The sequence below is a fragment of the Pleurodeles waltl genome, chromosome 9, assembly GCF_031143425.1.
Source record: "Pleurodeles waltl isolate 20211129_DDA chromosome 9, aPleWal1.hap1.20221129, whole genome shotgun sequence".
NCBI classification, from domain to species: Eukaryota; Metazoa; Chordata; class Amphibia; order Caudata; family Salamandridae; genus Pleurodeles; species Pleurodeles waltl.
The window spans coordinates 982,202,933-982,221,870 of NC_090448.1; the positions used below are offsets into that span (position 1 = coordinate 982,202,933).

Genomic DNA, 18,938 nt, shown 5'->3' on the forward strand with positions numbered 1-18,938 from the left:
GTGCCAAATGAACTTTCGGCCAATATGTTTAAATATTTGGACCCTTGGTTTTGAATTATCTAATTGACTTATTGCACAAGCCTTTGAAAATCACTCAATTGATGCACATAGCCTCACTCTGCCTGAGTAGCTTATTTGAGAATCTGCCTTTATTGGTCACATTTCTGATGCTTGTACACAGTTAAAACATCCAGGTGAAAACTTAAAAATATATACATTTCTCCGCAAGAAACATTGTTTTAATGTTTATGAAATACCTTTCGTTAAGAATGTTTCAATAACACCATGACAAACTGGTCTTTGGTTTAAACAGATCACTGAAACATACTCTTCTATTTCAAATACTAACCCATACATTAGAGGACAGAGTCTAAAGAACCTAACTGACAAATGAAACAGAAAGAGGGTTTGCAGCTTGAGGACAAACTGGAAAACATTGCTCATAATGACCAGCAGTTGTCCTTAGGCAAATGTGCCAGGATTAAGTTCACGTGACTGCCCCAAAAGTTAAATATAGGTTTAAAAAAACAACACATTGGGCTGCCTCATTCAGAGAAGAACTTACAGTTAGAGACCAAATCGGGTACAGGGAAATTGGGAGAATAAATTACAAGACCCTCTGAACACATCACAAAGCAATCAAAAGTTAGGTCAACATACTTCTGCTATTCTGACTGTATTCTTAAAAAAACAATAAAAATGTTATTAGAAAAAACCTTCAAAAGGTGTCAAGGCACTCCACTTGGAGAATAAGACCGATTCTGCTTCCTTCAAAGTTCTCATAGGCAGGTAAGTAAGGGTTTCTCATGCAGGCATCTTAGCAGGACAAACAATGCCAAGAAGTCTACATATTCAATTTTTATAAAGCCTTGACCTTAACTAACAACTGCTGTTGGATCTATGTATCTGCAAACGTAAAGTTCCCATTCTCTGTGCTTACACTTCTCTCACAAAGGAAAGCCCTGACACCGGCAGATTCCAGTAGACAAAAACACCTCAGTTACACGAACAATACACATTAGACAAAGGAATATAATTTCTACATGCATCATTCAGACTGGTTGCTTAACTTCTTCTAGGTAGGTAGTGTAGATTATAAATCTGCTTACCTGGTTTCTGTAATGCGGACCTCATTACTTACTCTTCAAGGGGTCTAAATTAACAATACACATATGTATTCAGCTGCTATATTTTACAGAATAACTACTATTAAGGTGCACATATCACCAAAACATAATACACACCATACCAACCCCCAAATAGTAAAAAGCTAACACACTTTCAATATACCAGAATTTGTCTTACTGTATAACCCACAGCACTCTACACTCAGCAACACAATCACATACCATCATTTCAGACGCCTCTTCAAATAGTCATTTTAAACAGCAAAACTATAAAGAACCCTTATATCCTCCACCCTTAGGAGTACAACACAACACCAAATCTGTATAGTTGGCAATGTACTGTCAAATCAACCGCACAGTCACCTACCACACAAACATACGTTTTAGATCCAGCCCAACAAAACCCAGCATAAACATACCCCAAGCTCATGCACACAAAACCAGATCATAATTATCTACAAAGAGAATGGTGTTTATATATAAAGCACTTTATTTCAGCTGATTACTTGACAACAGATCACCCATTCCCTGGTTGTATGCTAGGATCTCAAAACTCAAAATTGGAAAAATAGGACTCAGGCAATCACCAAAATAATTTCTTCCTCGTAGTTACCTCATTGGTAATCTTTCCTTCAATGCAAACATACTTCTATATCACAAGCAACATTTCTTCCGTAGGCTTACTGTACCAGAGGGAGTTAATCAATTGGTTAACTCTCCTAAAATTCTCAAACAATACCATCTCGGTGTCCAATTTTATTTTATAACTTGTGTGTTGCTTCAGTTAATCCCTGGAAAGGACTAATTGCGTAGCTACAAACCCCACATGGGGCCACTGCATAAAGGCAACTCCAAGCCATATGCAGTATGAGGCTGGTTGCATGGAGTTCAGTCCTGGGAAGGTTCAAGGTCTTTCTATGCACTTTTTTACACCCGTTACTGCATCCCAGAGCATGTGACGTTCTACTCTGACAGCTGTGGTTATGCCTTGGGACTCTTCAAGGATTGCCCAATTCTCATCTTGCCTCTCATGTCAGCTCTGGCGCCGTTCATACTCTCTCACACCATCAAATTTAATAAGAAGTACTCAAGCGTCTCACTGCCAGTTCTTCTCTGCGCACACAATGGCACAGACTGGAGGAGGACTACATGGACACATCCTTTATGTGCATTAAGCAAGATTTATAATCTTTCATAAAACAGTTCAAAAATAAAAGTGAAACAAAGCCAAAAGTATTCTTTATTTTACATTATTATGACTACAGCTAAGATTTAATTAAGAGTCATATACAAGGTAAGAATCCTAGATTTACATATCGGGCGTAAGAAGGATATTAGTGAATTCTTGGAACTGACTATGTGATACATTTCACTCTAGATTATATTTGTCTTAACCATCAAAGTCTGACAGAATACTTGTTTTTTTTCCTGATAAAAACATGCAAGGGTGTTAGTTCTTTTGAAAATCTATACATGGTCCTAGAACAATATAGTTTTAAATGTTTTATATTAGGTTATAAGCAATTTAACTATATCAGATAAATCAGTGTTACCCGTGTGTATTCTTACTGAGATGTCTCAATTCTTGCTTTGCAAAAGGTCTACCCAGAATTACATCAAATGCACAGTGACTTAGCATCTTTAATTGACTATAAAATATTTAAATATGACGTTTCCCAGAAGAATGTTTTATTACTCTTATCCATTTAATTCAGGATGCTTTTCTATTTCCTGTATCTATTTGCTCATTTTTCTACATGAGTTCATTAGAGAGTTGTTCACTAATAATTATCGTTTTCTCTTTTTTTGGCACAATTTGTTATCTCTATTACTCAGGCAGTTTTGAAGAAATTGGAGTATCCGTAAAATGTGTGGCAGCGGTACTCTTAATGTTACTTTTATGTATATTCAACTCCACACAAATGGCTGGATGCTTGCTGTTGATGTGCATGTGCTTAACTCCACAATATGGCTGTATATTCATAAAACAGACTGGTATTTCATGTAATCTAGGAAGTGAAATGTGTGTGTACTGGTGCAAACGACAAAAGAAATCTCAGTGCCACTAAAACGCAGACGAGTATGTTGGTTTACACCCTGGTGTGCTTATCCAGTTTGCTAATATGACCAAAACAATTAGGGATCAGCAAGACTTGATAAATATTGTCACGTGACACCAGGTGCTGGATACCTAAAATACGGTTAGGTGGGCTATTTTTATAGATGTATTGACGTGCTATATAGCCTTGGCCTAGTTACCATTCCAAGAATAAGTGGGCAGTGTTTTTAGCACAGCATTTTACAGGCTTCACTGGGACTGGTTTATCTACATATGATGTGAGATTGGTCCAAGCTATAATGAAGAGTTTCACTTTGATGTCAAGATTTTCGAATGAGGACCATTCTGTGATACTTCTTTCAGGGATACCTGTGTATATTTTTACGATCTTGTTGTGGAAGAGGCTGGCAATAACATTAGCTGATGGTGGGGTTGAGTAACAGATGCTTAGCTTTGGGATAAAATAGTGCAGTGCTTGATAATTTGGGAAAGGAGTTTTGGATGATTTGCTTACTCACAGAACTGGTTTCTACAACAGTATGTCTTATCTCTGAGATTTCATGGCCTTTAGGATTTCAGGGTTTGATGTTCAGGCAAGATCCTTCTAAGTTTTATGGAGGTCCTTTTGCTGTATTTCAGTTTGTGGGCTGATTTTGTATCTTTGAATGATTTGTCTACAATGCCCTGGCTACATAATTGATCTTTATGGTTGTTTAGTTTTAGTAATGGTCAATGTTTCCTGTCCAAAGCTGTTATCTCTCGCCATAGATTGTAGTTTTTCAGAGAGCTGTGGTTTTGCTTTTCTCATTTTGCAGAAGTTATATGGAAAGGAAGGGCATGATGGTCAGTCCAGTGAGGTTTGATGGCCTTACCTATTTTTAAGAGATTCAATCACATAGGTTTGCTGAGGAGGTCCTAAAGAGTATTTAGAATAGAGTATTTTTCAGAATGTTCCGGGGATGTTAAATGATCCTAAGATATCTGGTGGAGTAGTGTGATGTCACAGAAGTGAAAAGGTCATTGAAAAGCTATAAGAAGCAGGGGTGTAACCCGAGTGACAGTACATGATGTACAAGCAACATTTTCATAATTGTAAGGCTGATTTGCGACTGGCATAAGTTCAAAGGAGGGTTGAAAGGGGAATCTGATTTGTTGAATTTCCATGAGGTTTTGTATAGTAATATTAGGTTAGTTCCCATTTCGTCAGACCTGTTCATATGAAGGAGGGTGTAACCAGAAGGGCTGAAGATGTCAAACAAAAGTGGAGTAACAAGTTACTATGTCATCTATTCTTGTTACGCCAACATTTTACAAACTGTTGTCCATCACTGGTGTTCTCACTGTTCAAAAAACCTCAAATGTGTACTGTGCTAGAAATTATGTTACATAACAAGAAGCAGAGACCACGTATTTCACAGAAGAAAATGACAATATTTAAAAATATTCTCTGAGCTGATGAATAATGAAATAACTTGTGAGATTTTAATGCATGCTTAAATAATCAAACTGTTAAACTGCGATTAAATTTTTTTGCATGGATAATTAATGGGTATGTATCAAAGTTTAAACTTGAAAACTTTGCTAATAACTTCCATTGATTATATAGCACCCTTCTTAATAAGTGATGTAATCATAGCCCTCTGCAGATCTACCAGAATAACATGGGTATTAAAGAGCTATTTAGTAGCCAAAGAACCATCTGCCTAGAGTCTCAGCATAAACTTTCCTGTTAAAGCTAGAAGGAGAATCTTCTTGATTGCAGGTTGCCTGCTTATTAGATGTAAAACAATTAAGGAAATAGAGGTTGAGGCTACTGGAAATGTAAATTCCAGGAACAAGGCTGAGTACTGCTCCTGGAGGCCAATGAGAGTCATTGCGGGAGGCGGGAATGGACCTTCTTGACCTCTGTGATTAAAAAAGGTGCATGAACGTCACATTTAGCTAAGGGGAGAGAAATGAAAATTTGTAACACTTGAAATAACTTGCAGGGTCTCTAAATAGTGGAGGGAATAGGCTAAAACGGTTGTAACTGAAAAGCAACCCAGATATTGGACCTTCTGCAAAATCTCTGAAAGTTTAAGGCTCCTCCCAGACATTAACAGTATCAAGGAGTGACAGATTCAGGGGAACTAAATTGTTAAATAGTTTGAGTAAAGTAGATTCTTAGACCAAGAACTTAATGTAAATAGTAATTCTTCTATGCTCACAAAGAGCTATTTAGTGATTTAAGTCAATGAAAGCGAAAACTGAACCTGAAGCCAACACATTTTGCAACTTAATAATTAATGCTGTTGTTTAATCAGGGCAAGATAAAAACAATCTTAGCAGGATGTGATAAAATTGACATGCAATGTGAGGTCACTCGTTATTCTGTGAGACGTTAAAGCACAGGTTGTCTAGTTTTAGGTACAATGTGAAGATTAAAATGCAGTTGCCATTACCTTGAGGCATGAATAAACCAGGCAAAGGTAAACATCAAGTGGCAAAGTGCAGGAGCTTGGTTAAGGCAAAAATATGATTTACTTGTCCTGATTAAGTGACAACATTAATTATTAAGATATGAAACATGTGTCGGCCTCAGATTCAGTTCTTGTCTGCAGTTGATGGAATCTCTCCTGAGATATGTTTCTCTTAGCTTCGATACTACATTATCGTCAAAATTTGTTCTGTGCCAGGATTTTTAACTGTGCATTACAATCTCCATGGATCCAGAGATTACAGGTATGTTTTTGTTCCATATAATGAATACGGGCAATGCTATACAATCCTCCCCGGACAGTGAGGATAGTTTAGTTGAAAAGATCAGCATATAAGCATCAATCAACTGCAAACATTGTAAGGATGCTTCTAGTGTTATTTTATCAGCCCTGGGTGGAATGTTCTTCATAGAATAAAACAGCATATCAGCGAAGCAGGAGAAATGGTCCAAGGCACTGGACATAGCTGAAAAAACTGAGTACTCACGTTCTTGCTTAGAACTAGATCTAGACAAGAAGCAGCAGAGGTGACAGCATCTGATGCAAGTGCTTAGATCACATTATAGGAAGCAGTATGAAGAACAGAGAGATAATCTCACCAGATGTTTATGCTCCCTTCCAATAGACATTGAGCTGGGTCTCACGTCCACCCTGAAATCACCTCTGAAAACAGATTAAGGAAAACAAGCACTAGGACAAAGGGGCTATAGCAAAGCAATCCCTTAATGGCTGCAGGGTCATTACCGTAAACGTGAGCAAGAAATCTGCCTCTTCAGATTCTTTGGTGACTGAGCCTGTTACCAACATCCCCATCATCACCGTTAGCTTGGATTTATGAACGCCAGCTTGGATTTATGATTTAGTTGGTGCCCCCACCTCTTTTTGATCCTTACCAGTTAAGTACTGTTATAGAATAACACTCAAGAAGCTAAACATCCAAATGACAGATACAATTTTAGGTCAAGACCGGAGGCTCCTATTGTGCTTACTTTTCCTGCTTTAATTCAACAGCAGCCAAAAAAACAACACCCAGAAACCCTGGGAAGAAAAAATTACAATATCACATCATAAAGGGATCCTTTCAGACACCAAGGCTAGGAAAATCTCAATTATCCCTCAATCATGTTTCAGTAATGAAAAGGCAAGGAAGAAGATACTAATTAATAAAATCTGACACAAAGCTACTTTGGAAATATCTGATATTGACCGGAGCACAATTCATCTGAAAAATGCCTTTACAAATGTAATCACACAGGAGAGTCACCAGGAAGAGGAACCGAGCTATTTGCTTACGGTATGGTAGTACTTTATTGTGTATTTTTTACTTAATTACAGTAAACAAAATCATATGATCAGCAACTGTACTGGAGATGGCTATCACTAATCTGAAACTAAAAGCCTACAAGTAAATAAATAAACGTGCTACCCTAGGTATGAATACTTCAACATATAGATCTGGGCATCAGGTTAGGTGCTAGTGTGCTTCCCTGGTGCGACCATCCACATATTTAAATCTGTTAGAGCTATGCCCAAAAACTTAGTCAGTTTCACAATATGACCATTTGTTTGTAGAGAGAAACACACCCTTGTGACTTATTTTATTGCTCGAAGTCAAAGCTTCCTAAAGGTTGGTAAAAAGTATTTCCTTCTAACGTCCATCAGGCCTGGTCATAGACATCTGAATGTGCTTTAGGGTTTTGTGAACATTATTACAGAGCCTGTAGGCAGGACCAGTCTAGATGATATTCCAAGAACCCTAAAACTCATAACGGGGATATCCAGGAGATGAAATCTTAAAAATGTACGTGTGATTACAGCTTCCATGTTTGAGTCAATGTAGAGCTGCCAGGGCAAAAAGTAACGTTCCATAAGGTACCCTGCCGATGTATATCTCGTTAATTGGATCTCTCATATAAAGCAACTCTTACAAAGCTTTTCTAATGACATATTTGTGATTAGATTTCACCATTTTCAGTTACTCTTCAATAGGTGGCAAACTATGTTCTTTTAGTAAGGCAGCAATGCCTTTCCGTAAGAAAGGAGAGGAAGTAGAAGGGCTCTCCGTTCTCTCTTGATAAATCAAGCCCTTCATTGAGTTGTGGCTTGAAGAAGCATATTCGCAAAAAATAATTCATTTTTTGAGATACCTAGATGAAAGATTTAACTGGGGGCAGATCACAATTGACTAGCAATCTTACATTTTGGACAAAAATAATGTTGAGTTTGTCTATGTTCATCACACTGAGTGCTTACGATCAATAAGACAGGACTCGAACATGTTTGGCATTTTAAGCATAGATTGTTGGGCTGAAAGCACAGCTGTTGTATAATAGGGCAAATCATTTCAGGGCATTGGTTACCATGGTAGATTTTGACTTTGATTTTTCCAAGTGGTGCAATGCAGACGGCTTTGCTTCTAAAGTAAAACTCAAGTAATCATAGCTATCTGCGGTTTCACCGGACTGCTGATCGAGTTTCCAGTTGAAAGGTCAATAGAAAAGTGGCTGAAGGCCTTCCGCACACTAGCCAGTATGTTTGGGGAGAAATTCCCAGATAGCGCAGCAGCTTTGTTCCTACATGAACAGCAGGTACACGCTGCCCAGCAAAAATACCAGGGTGATGCTTGGCTGTGGTATGACGAGGGCTTCAGTGAGAAAATGTAGATTTGGACAGTCATCGAGTGAGACAAACACCCGTGCAAAAATTTGAAGTCCATGAACGACAACCCAACTGTTGCCAGCAAAAGATAACAAAGGAGCTAGTGCTGGGCAGAGTGGCAGGCCCCTATTCTTAACCCCAAATGGTAACATTCATCATGTCACCACTAGGGGTGGGCCCCAAAAAGGAGGAGGGCAAATTCAGGCTTATACATCGCATATCATACCCACCAGGCAAGTCAGTGAACGACGGCCTGGGCCTGGACAGCTGCTCAGTGTCTTATGCCACAGTGGATGATGCACTAGATAGCACCAGGGCAGCAGAAAAAGGAGCCTTGTTAGCTAAACCTGTCATAGAATCTGCCTTCTGCTTATTACCGGTACAACCAGACAGCCACCACCTGATGGGCTTTCAGATAGACGGGGAATTCTATTACGACAAATGTATGCCAATGGGTTGTGCTATCTATTGTGCTTACTTTGAGACATTCAGTACGTTCTTGGAATGGGCAGTGAGCACAACTTGCAGGAAGGGTTGGGTCACCCATTACCTAGACGACTTCTTGTTCATCGGAGCACAAGGCTCAGCAGATTGCCAGGAGCTTCTCACATGTTTTCAGGCCCCAGCGAGACACCTAGGGGTGCTACAGGCCAGGGTAAAAACAGAGGGCCAAAAACACACCTGTCCTTCCTAGGGATATTAGACACCGTGGATGTGGTTTGCAGATTGCCACAAACTAAGGTACATCAGCTGATGGAAGCAATAGAAGTGCTGTCCCTGAAGAAAAAAGCAACGCTGGGTGTGGTACAACAACTCATCTGGCGGCTAAACTTTGCAGGCAGGGTCATACCAGTAGGCAGACCATTTGCTAGGAGGTTAGCTTTGTTGTGCAGGGGTCTCACAGAAAAGCATCACAGAGTGAGGATTACGCAAGGAGTAACAGGACCTTAAACAGTGGCTCACGACATCAACTGAACTGTTCTTTGGCGCAACCCGTGGGTAACAGCTGAGCAATTAGAGCTATTTACTGATGTAGCCTGAGGGGGAGGTTTTTAGGGCAATCTTGGGCACTGCATGGGCCCAGTCCGCTGGCTGGCAACATGGGTACAGAATGGATACACAAACAATATGACCCTCATAGAGCTGTTTCCCATTATAGTGGCCTTCTCCATATGGGAAGAAAGACTAAACAACAAACAGATTACACTCTGGTCGGACAATTACGGGGTGGTGCAGGAGGTGAACAGGGGCACAGTGCGTTGCCCAGCGGTGGTACGCCTGCTACGTTTCCCTGTGGGGTGTCAACTCAAGGGCAACATTGCAGTGAGGGGAAGGCACATACTGGGATGCGAGAGCGCTGTGGCTGACACTGTCTCGTTTTCAGATGCAGCGTTTCAAGGAACTGGCACCGCATGCAGGCCCCACCAGGATCGCGATACCTGAATCACAGTGGGAGCTGGTTAACCGCTTCTGTGCCTTGGACGAGGTGACCTCGTCCAAGGCTACAGTTCCCCTGTGCCGTGGACGAGGTCACCTCGTCCAAGGCACAGGGGAACTTGGGGGAGCGCTAGCGCGCCCCCCGTGCACCCCCCTCCCCCCCAAGGCGGGGATGGAAGGGGAAGACCTTCCCCTTCCACCCCCGACACCCCCCCCCCCTGTGACGTCAGCGCGCAAGCGCGCGCTGATTAGTCACAGGGCCAGAGCTTCCAGTGCGATTGAAAGAGAAATGCAAAGCATTTCTCTTTCAATCACTGGGGGAGGCCCGGAGGGGCTTCAAAGGGAAGGAAATGTATTTCCTTCCCTTTGAAGTCTCTCCCAGGGTTTCAAAAGCCGGATTGCTTGCAATCCGGCTTTTGAAACCCCACTAGACACCAGGGATTTTTTTTTTTTTTTTTTTACAAAGTGACATAAGGGAGCGACCCCTTGGGCAAGGGTCGCTCCCAGGGGGGGCCATTTTTCAGGACGGCCTTTTCTGCCCCCAGGGGGGGGGGGGGCAGAAACCTCTAGGCACCAGGGATCATTTTTTTTTTTTTTTTTTTAGGTGGGGAGCGACCCCTTAGGCAAGGGTCGCTCCCCTAGGGGGCAAATTATAATTAGGCCGTTTCTGCCCCCCTTGGGGGATGATTGGCCTATTTTGATGAGGCCAATCTGCCCCCAAGGGGGGCAGAAACCACTAGACACCAGGGAGTTTTTTCTTTGCGTGAATTTCACGCAAGGGGAGCGACCCCTTAGGCAAGGGTCGCTCCCTGGGGGGGGGGGGGGCAAATTTATTTTAGGCCATTTCTGCCCCCCCGGGAGCAGATCGGCCTATTATTAGGCCGATCTGCCCCCAGGGGGGGCAGAAACCTCTAGGCGCCAGGGCAAATTTTTTTTGTGTGTTTTTTTTTTATTTGTTTGTTTTTTTAGAGATGGGGAGCGACCCAATCAGGCAAGGGTCGCTCCCCTAGGGGGCAAATTATAATTAGGCCGTTTCTGCCCCCCTTGGGGGATGATTGGCCTATTTTGATGAGGCCAATCTGCCCCCCCTTGGGGGGGAAGAAACCTCTAGGCGCCAGGGCAATTTTTTTTTGTGTGTTTTTTTTGTTTGTTTGTTTTTTAGAGATGGGGAGCGACCCATCAGGCAAGGGTCGCTCCCCTGGGGGGCAAATTGTATTTAGACCATTTCTGCCCCCCTTGGGGGCAGATTGTTCGATTTTAGGTCAATCTGCCCCCAAGGGGGCAGAAACCACTAGGCACTGGGGATTTGTTTTTTGGCGCCAATGTCACGCAGGGGGAGCGACCCCGTAGGCAAGGGTCACTCCAGGAGAGGGGGAAGGTTGGGGGGGGCAAATTTATTTTAGGCCATTTCTGCCCCCCCTGGGGGCAGATCGGCCTGTTATTAGGCCGATCTGCCCCGGGGGGGGGGGGGGGGGGGCAGAAACCTCTAGGCGCCAGGGCAAATTTTTTTTGTTTGTTTGGTTTTTTAGAGATGGGGAGCGACCCATCAGGCAAGGGTCGCTCCCCTGGGGGGCAAATTGTATTTAGACCATTTCTGCCCCCCTTGGGGGCAGATTGGTCGATTTGAGGTCAATCGGCCCCCAAGGGGGCAGAAACCACTAGGCACCGGGGATTTGTTTTTTGGTGCCAATGTCACGCAGGGGGAGTGACCCCGTAGGCAAGGGTCGCTCCGGGGGGGGCAAATTTATTTTAGGCCATTTCTGCCCCTGGGGGGCAGAAACCTCTAGGCGCCAGGGCAAATTTTTTGGGGGTGTTTTTTTTTTTTTTGTTTCTTTTTTTTATTGACATGGGGAGCGTCCCATCAGGCAAGGGTCGCTCCCCTGGGGGGCAAATTGTATTTAGACCATTTCTGCCCCCCTTGGGGGCAGATTGGCCGATTTTAGGTCAATCTGCCCCCAAGGGGGCAGAAACCACTAGGCACCGGGGATTTGTTTTTTGGTGCCAATGTCACGCAGGGGGAGCGACCCCGAAGGCAAGGGTCGTTCCCGGGGGGGGGGTTGGGAGGAGGAATTTATTTTAGGCCATTTCTGCCCCCCCCCGGAGGCAGAAACCTCTAGGCACCAGGGCAATTTTTTTTTTGTTTTGTTTTGTTTTTTTTTTTTGTGTGTTTGTTTTTTAGAGATGGGGAGCGTCCCATCAGGCAAGGGTCGCTCCCCTGGGGGCAAATTTTATTTAGACCATTTCTGCCCCCCTTGGGGTCAGATTGGTCGATTTTAGGTCACTCTGCCCCCAAGGGGGCAGAAACCACTAAGCACCGGGGATTTGTTTTTTGGCGCCAATGTCATGCAGGGGGAGCGACCCCGTAGGCAAGGGTCGCTCCAGGAGGGGGGGGGGGGAGGGTTGGGGGTGGCAAATTTATTTTAGGCCATTTCTGCCCCTCCTGGGGGCAGAAACCTCTAGGCGCCAGGGCAATTTTTTTTTTGTGTTTTTTTTTTGTTTGTTTGTTTGTTTTTTTAGAGATGGGGAGCGACCCATCAGGCAAGGGTCGCTCCCCTGGGGGGCAAATTGTATTTAGACCATTTCTGCCCCCCTTGGGGGAAGATTGGTCGATTTTAGGTCAATCTGCCCCCAAGGGTGCAAGAACCACTAGGCACCGGGGATTTGTTTTTTGGCGACAATGTCACGCAGGGGGAGCGACCCCGTAGGCAAGGGTCGCTCCCGGGGGGTGAAGGGGGGGGGCAAATTTATTTTAGGCCATTTCTGCCCCCCCCACCGGGGACAGTAACCTCTAGGCACCAGGGCAATTTTTTTTTGTGTGTGTTTTTTTTTTGTTTGTTTGTTTTTTTAGAGATGGGGAGCGACCCATCAGGCAAGGGTCGCTCCCCTGGGGGGCAAATTGTATTTAGACCATTTCTGCCCCCCTTGGGGGCAGATTGGTCGATTTTAGGTCAATCTGCCCCCAAGGGGGCAGAAACCACTAGGCACCGGGGATTTGTTTTTTGGCGCCAATGTCACGCAGGGGGAGTGACCCGGTAGGCAAGGGTCGTTCCGGGGGGGGGGGGTTATTTTAGGCCATTTCTGCCCCCGGGGGGCAGAAACCTCTAGGCGCCAGGGCAAATTTTTTGGGGGTGTTTTTTTTTTTTAGAGATGGGGAGCGTCCCATCAGGCAAGGGTTGCTCCCCTGGGGGGCAAATTGTATTTAGACCATTTCTGCCCCCCTTGAGGGCAGATTGGTCGATTTTAGGTCAATCTGCCCCCAAGGGGGTGGAAACCACTAGGCACTGGGGATTTGTTTTTTGGCGCCAATGTCACGTAGGGGGAGCGACCCCGTAGGCAAGGGTCGCTCCCGGGCAGGGGGGGTTTGGGAGGGGTGGGGGGGCAAATTTATTTTAGGGCATTTCTGCCCTCCCCCCTGGGGCCGGCTGAGCTAGAGGCCAAACTCCACAGGTAGACACTTTGCAAAAAACACCTGTTTTCTGTGAAAAAATATGTTGTGTCCACGTTGTGTTTTGGGCCATTTCCTTTCGTGGGCGCTAGGCCTACCCACAGAAGTGAGGTACCATTTTTATCGAGAGACTTAGGGGAACGCTGGGTGGAAGGAAATTTGTGGATCCTCTCAGATTCCAGAACTTTCTGTCACAGAAATGTGAGGAACATGTGTTTTTTTAGCCAAATTTTGAGGTTTGCAAAGGATTCTGGGTAACAGAACCTGGTCAGAGCCCCACAAGTCACCCCATCTTGGATTCCCCTGGGTTTCTAGTTTTCAAAAATGCGCTGGTTTGCTAGGTTTCCCCAGGTGCCGGCTGAGCTAGAGGCCAAAATCTACAGGTAGGCACTTTGCAAAAAACACCTCTGTTTTCTTAAAAAAAATTGGATGTGTCCACGTTGCGCTTTGGGGCATTTCCTGTTGCGGGCGCTAGGCCTACCCACACAAGTGAGGTATCATTTTTATCGGGAGACTTGGGGGAACGCTGGGTGGAAGGAAATTTGTGGCTCCTCTCAGATTCCAGAACTTTCTGACACAGAAATGTGAGGAACATGTGTTTTTTTAGCCAAATTTTGAGGTTTGCAAAGGATTCTGGGTAACAGAACCTGGTCAGAGCCCCACAAGTCAGCCCATCTTGGATTCCCCTAGGTCTCTAGTTTTCAGAAATGCACAGGTTTGGTAGGTTTCCCTAGGTGCCGGCTGAGCTAGAGGCCAAAACCTACAGGTAGGCACTTTGCAAAAAACACCTCTGTTTTCTTACAAAAAAATGGGATGTGTCCACGTTGCGTTTTGGGGCGTTTCCTGTCGCGGGCGCTAGGCCTACTCACACAAGTGAGGTATCATTTTTATCGGGAGACTTGGGGGAACATAGATTAGCAAAACAAGTGTTATTGCGCCTTGTCTTTCTCTACATTTTTTCCTTCCAAATATAGGAGAGTGTGTAAAAAAGACATCTATTTGAGAAATGCCCTGTAATTCACATGCTAGTATGGTCACCCCGGAATTCAGAGATGTGCAAATAACCACTGCTCCTCAACGCCTTATCTTGTGCCCTTTTTGGAAATACAAAGGTTTTCTTGATAGCTATTTTTTACTCTTTATATTTCAGCAAATGAATTGCTGTATACCCGGTATAGAATGAAAACGCACTGCAGGGTGCAGCTCATTTATTGTCTCTGGGTACCTAGGGTTCTTGATGAACCTACAAGCCCTATATATCCCCGCAGCCAGAGGAGTCCAGCAGACGTAACGGTATATTGCTGTCGATAATCTGACATTGCAGGGAAAAGTTACAGAGTAAAACGTAGAGAAAAATTGATGTTTATTTCACCTCAATTTCAATATTTTTCTTTTTCAGTTGTTATTTTCTGTAGGAAACCCATGTAGGATCTACACAAATGACCCCTTGCTGAATTCAGAATTTTGTCTACTTTTCAGAAATGTTTAGGTTTCTGGGATCCAGCATTGGTTTCATGCCCATTTCTGTCACTGACTGGAAGGAGGCTGAAAGCACACAAAATTGCAAAAATGGGGTATGTCCCAGTAAAATGCCAAAATTGTGTTGAAAAATTGGGTTTTCTGATTCAAGTCTGCCTGTTCCTGAAAGCTGGGAAGCTGCTGAGTTTGGCACCGCAAACCCTTTGTTGATGCCATTTTCAGGGGAAAAACCACAAGCAGTCTTCTGCAGCCACTTTTTCCAAATTGTTTGAAAAAAACGAGATTTTCATTGTATTTTGGCTAATTTCTTGGCCTCCTTCATGGGAACCCACAAAGTCTGGGTACCTCTAGAATCCCTAGGATGTTGGAAAAAAAGGACGCAAATTTGGCTTGGTTAGGTTATGTGGACAAAAAGATATGAGGGCCTAAGCGCGAACTGCCCCAAATAGGCAAAAAAAGGCCTGGCACAGGAGGGCGAAAAGGCCTGGTAGCGAAGGGGTTAATGCGACTTGACCAAATTGGTGGACAATGCCCTAGCTGGCAAAACAGCAGAACGTTATAACTTGGCCAACAGCAAGCGCATTGTCTGGCTTGTTGGACACTCATATGTCGTGCAGGCACACCAGTGGGGGGCGACACAGAAGATCTTTGGTGTAATCTGGTTAAAGAACCATACGTGACCCAGCTAGGTAGGCCAGGCATGAAATGTGCCCAGCTTATCCCAGAGGTGGAACGGGCCCTGAAACATGGAGAAAGGCGGGCGCGGTGGTGGTCCACCTGGGATGCAATGACCTAGTGGACCTTGGTCGGAAGGATCACTTAGCAGCCTTGATAACAGGATTGACAGCAATTTTGTGCCTGCTTCGTCCGGCGGGTATTTTGCGGTCAGAAATAAAAGCAAGGTCGCAGTGGAGGCGTCTCACAACCACGGAGCCTTGGAAAGGTCCAGGCGCAAATTCAACATATCCATGTCAAAAGTGCAGGGCAAATTCATGGGGTCTGGTGAGGCAGAGTTTCATTAATCTCAAAACAGCAGGCTACTACGGGCCAGACAGGGTGCACTTGTCTGCTGTTGGCACAGATATGTCTCTGTTAAACATAGTAGGAGCCCTGGAACTATATGGTTTTAATTAGTCCAAATAGGTGGAGCTGCCTTTGGTCGGGAGACCACAGGCAGCGAGGCGGAGATAAACCCAGATTGGTCTGAAGCACAAAAGCCTAAAAGATGCTTGCCCCAACCTGATCCTTGGGACGCCTTATGGCAGGGACATGGGGTGCAGGCAAAGTCCTTGGGATGCCTCACGGCAGGGACAGGAGAGAGCAGGCAAAGATGCCACAAGGGGTCAGCAGCAGGTGGCCACACCACTTGCAGCCCAGAAGGTCGAAGGTACCATCCACTGATGAAAGGAGGCAGTGATTGAACAATACCAGGATCAGATCAACAGACAGAGTAGCGCAAGAGGTTCTTGATGGTAAAGGGGTTGCATGGGGCATTGGACGACCATTAGAGTGATGTTAATGTACCATGTATTGCCTCTTTAATGTGTGTAATAAACTGCGTCCAATTTAATCCCAACAATGGCTCACTAGTGATTTGTGGAAAAGGTTCGGGGAACTTGCTAGGAAAACATGTTGGTCGTTGGTTGGGTGGGAGTCCTTGCACAAATGGGAGGGGTTTGGAGGCCTATGAGGGTTTCTGAACAAATGGAGGGATCATCGCAATATGCTAAATGGCTGATCAAACGAGTTCCCAATTTTGGGGCAAGAAAATTGAGATTATGGTTGTATAGATCTATGACCGAGATTTAAAGAACGAATTGAAATGGGACTCGGGCGTAGTCGTGTTTGAATCCTATTTGATGTAATATTTCTAAAAATGTAAACAGTTTACGGTGCAATGTGTCCTTCCTGAAAGTGGAGCTACTCAAATTAATCCCAGTAATGGCGTGTGATAAAGAACCTCCCATTACATATTCTGGCAAAATCAGCAACCATCAAATAAACTTTTTAACCACATTACCACACAATATTCTTACCTTATCAGTGGGGTGTTGCCAGGCTCAGTCTCGGGACATTGTTCGTGGAGGGGGTGCAACAGAAATGATTTTCGGGTCAAAATACACAGGGGCAGGAGGTAGGTGCCGAAACAAGAGGTTGTCGACTTCCTGCTGCAGAACTGGGTTCACCTCAATCTGCAGATACTTTCTCTTCCTCGGGACACCGTGAGAGTCCTGTCCTGCAGTACATCACAGCCTGGGTCAAGCACGGTATGCAGGGAGCACAGAGGCCTGGTGCGTTTGGTGTCGATAGGTGTTTCATGCTTCGGGAGTCCCAAGTCTCATGCTAAGCCTTCATCCCTCTTCTAGGAGCCTGACTCACCCTGACCCTTGAGTGTCAGCGGACTCAAATCTCTGGTTTTAGACATACACTTAGAGGGACTCTGATACTTAAATATGTATGTATTTTATTCCTCAAATTACGTAGCCGAGCTTTTGGTTCATTCGGGTTTTGTATTCTTTTTTCGAGACTCAGAAAATTACGTTGCAGAGTTTACTGACTTGTATTGCCTATATAGTGGGAAAATAGGCCATTGCATCCACTCTTTTGAAGATATCAAAGCTGAAGTTTTGGGCCGTCCCCGAGTTCCGTTTTCGGGTTCTTGGTTCCTTGTTTTTCTAGGTCTAAAGATCTGGGTCAAGTTCTAGGTACGTCTGGAATCGTTGGCTCCAGTTCTCATGCGATCTACCAGTGCCCTTCCCTCACGGTAGAAATGAATTCCTGGGACATTACGTCCTAGTCGTAGGCTCTTCGTCAACTTCTCTGAGTATATAAACCCATGGAGAGTTTTGAGGTTTTGACGTTAGGTCTCAGATTCAAATATCTAGCTCAGCTCTCTTGTTTGCGTTGTTCAACGAGTTTTTTCTCCGATTCTTAAGTGCTAATTACGGTACTCGGTTTCTAAGTCAGGTTCTGCATGGAAAAGCGACAACAGTTCTGTTCTCAGTTAGAAGTCAAAGGGTCATGTTTTCGTAGTGGATCCAGCTGTCCAGGTCTTTTTCCTTATATTCCTTCTGCCTCTGATTCTAGGTGCGGCTCCTGCCACGGTTACCGGGTTACAATGGAAGCAGATGACATGATCGATCCTTACCTTCTCACATCCAAAATGTTCCAATTCTGAAGTTGCGGCACCGGCTTTGGTTCTTGGATTCAGGCACTTTACCAAAGTTGTTTGGTTCTGGCACCGGTTTTCTGTTTTTGTGTCCTTTTTCAGTAGTTCTTGGTCAGACGAAGTTAGCAGATTCAGATTTTCTGCTGTTCGCGCTCAACTTTTTTTGACAGGCTCTAATTGACTCTTGTTCACCTGAGTCCCGCCGCTTCTTTAGTTACCAAAGCAACCAACAAGCAGTACCTCAGTGCGCGTGCGCCATTTACTGTCGGTTCCGGTCGCGTAACACCTATCAACTTCACATCCGGTCGAAAGAACCTCTCTGCGGCCAGTAAATGGCATAGAGTTTGAAATACTACTAGAACGCCAACTCAGTATTAACGCAGCGGGACTGGGCGCCAGCTGTGCTGTGGGTATGTCCGCTTTAGTGCGGAATACCTAATTTCACTACAGACGAAGCGGACTTCGATGGCAGGAACGATACTTGCTTGTGCTACTGTTTTCTTTTTTTTGCGGTTTTATGTAGCCGAGGACACTGGATCACAGCACATAAACACCAGGTTAATTTAAACAAGGGCAGATGTATTTTTTAGGCACGTCGACGCCTAGTCTGTGGCATGACATGCTACAATAAGCGCATTTTTAGCGAGTGATTTGCCCATTATAATATGATGTTGTGGCAATGCCAGAACTCGGGCCTCGTTCCTCAGTCGGCAGCTGTGACAATTAGGCCCCTTCTCCTCTGTACAAGTAAGGATGAGTCCAAGAATATATAAATACATATTTATTATTTCTGTAGTTTAGTAATAAACAATTAAGTTATCGTTGGTCTGTAGAAAAACAAAGACTCGTTGTGTTTTACGACTTGTGGCCAGTGGCGCTTCATTACACAAAAGAAGATGTTCTGAATTGAAAGATGTGATGAATGTTTCTATCTCCCTTTTTGTTGTCAACACACACACACACTTTGGCACTCTAGTTGTATGTCAAAACTGTGTACGAAGCAGCCCACCAATCTAAAGCTTTCGCAATATACAGCGGATGCCATAGGGTGGGGGGGTGCATTTAACATGGCTGGGCGGGATGGTAA

At 44.3% G+C, this 18,938-nt stretch overlaps 1 protein-coding gene across 5 annotated transcripts in view; it reads right to left on the reverse strand.

Annotated features, from left to right (window-relative positions):
- The window catches only part of TTLL5 (tubulin tyrosine ligase like 5), an 899,574-nt gene extending 881,456 nt beyond the window's left edge, over positions 1 to 18,118 (reverse strand). For 3 of the 5 annotated variants that reach the window (XM_069208446.1, XM_069208448.1, XM_069208444.1), the window contains exon 1: positions 16,719 to 18,118. The gene's annotated coding sequence lies outside the window, so the exon portion shown is untranslated. The remainder of the gene's footprint in view (positions 1 to 16,718) is intronic. The other 2 variants (XM_069208447.1, XM_069208445.1) reach the window with 2 other exon arrangements.
- Positions 18,119 to 18,938: the final 820 nt, after the last annotated feature.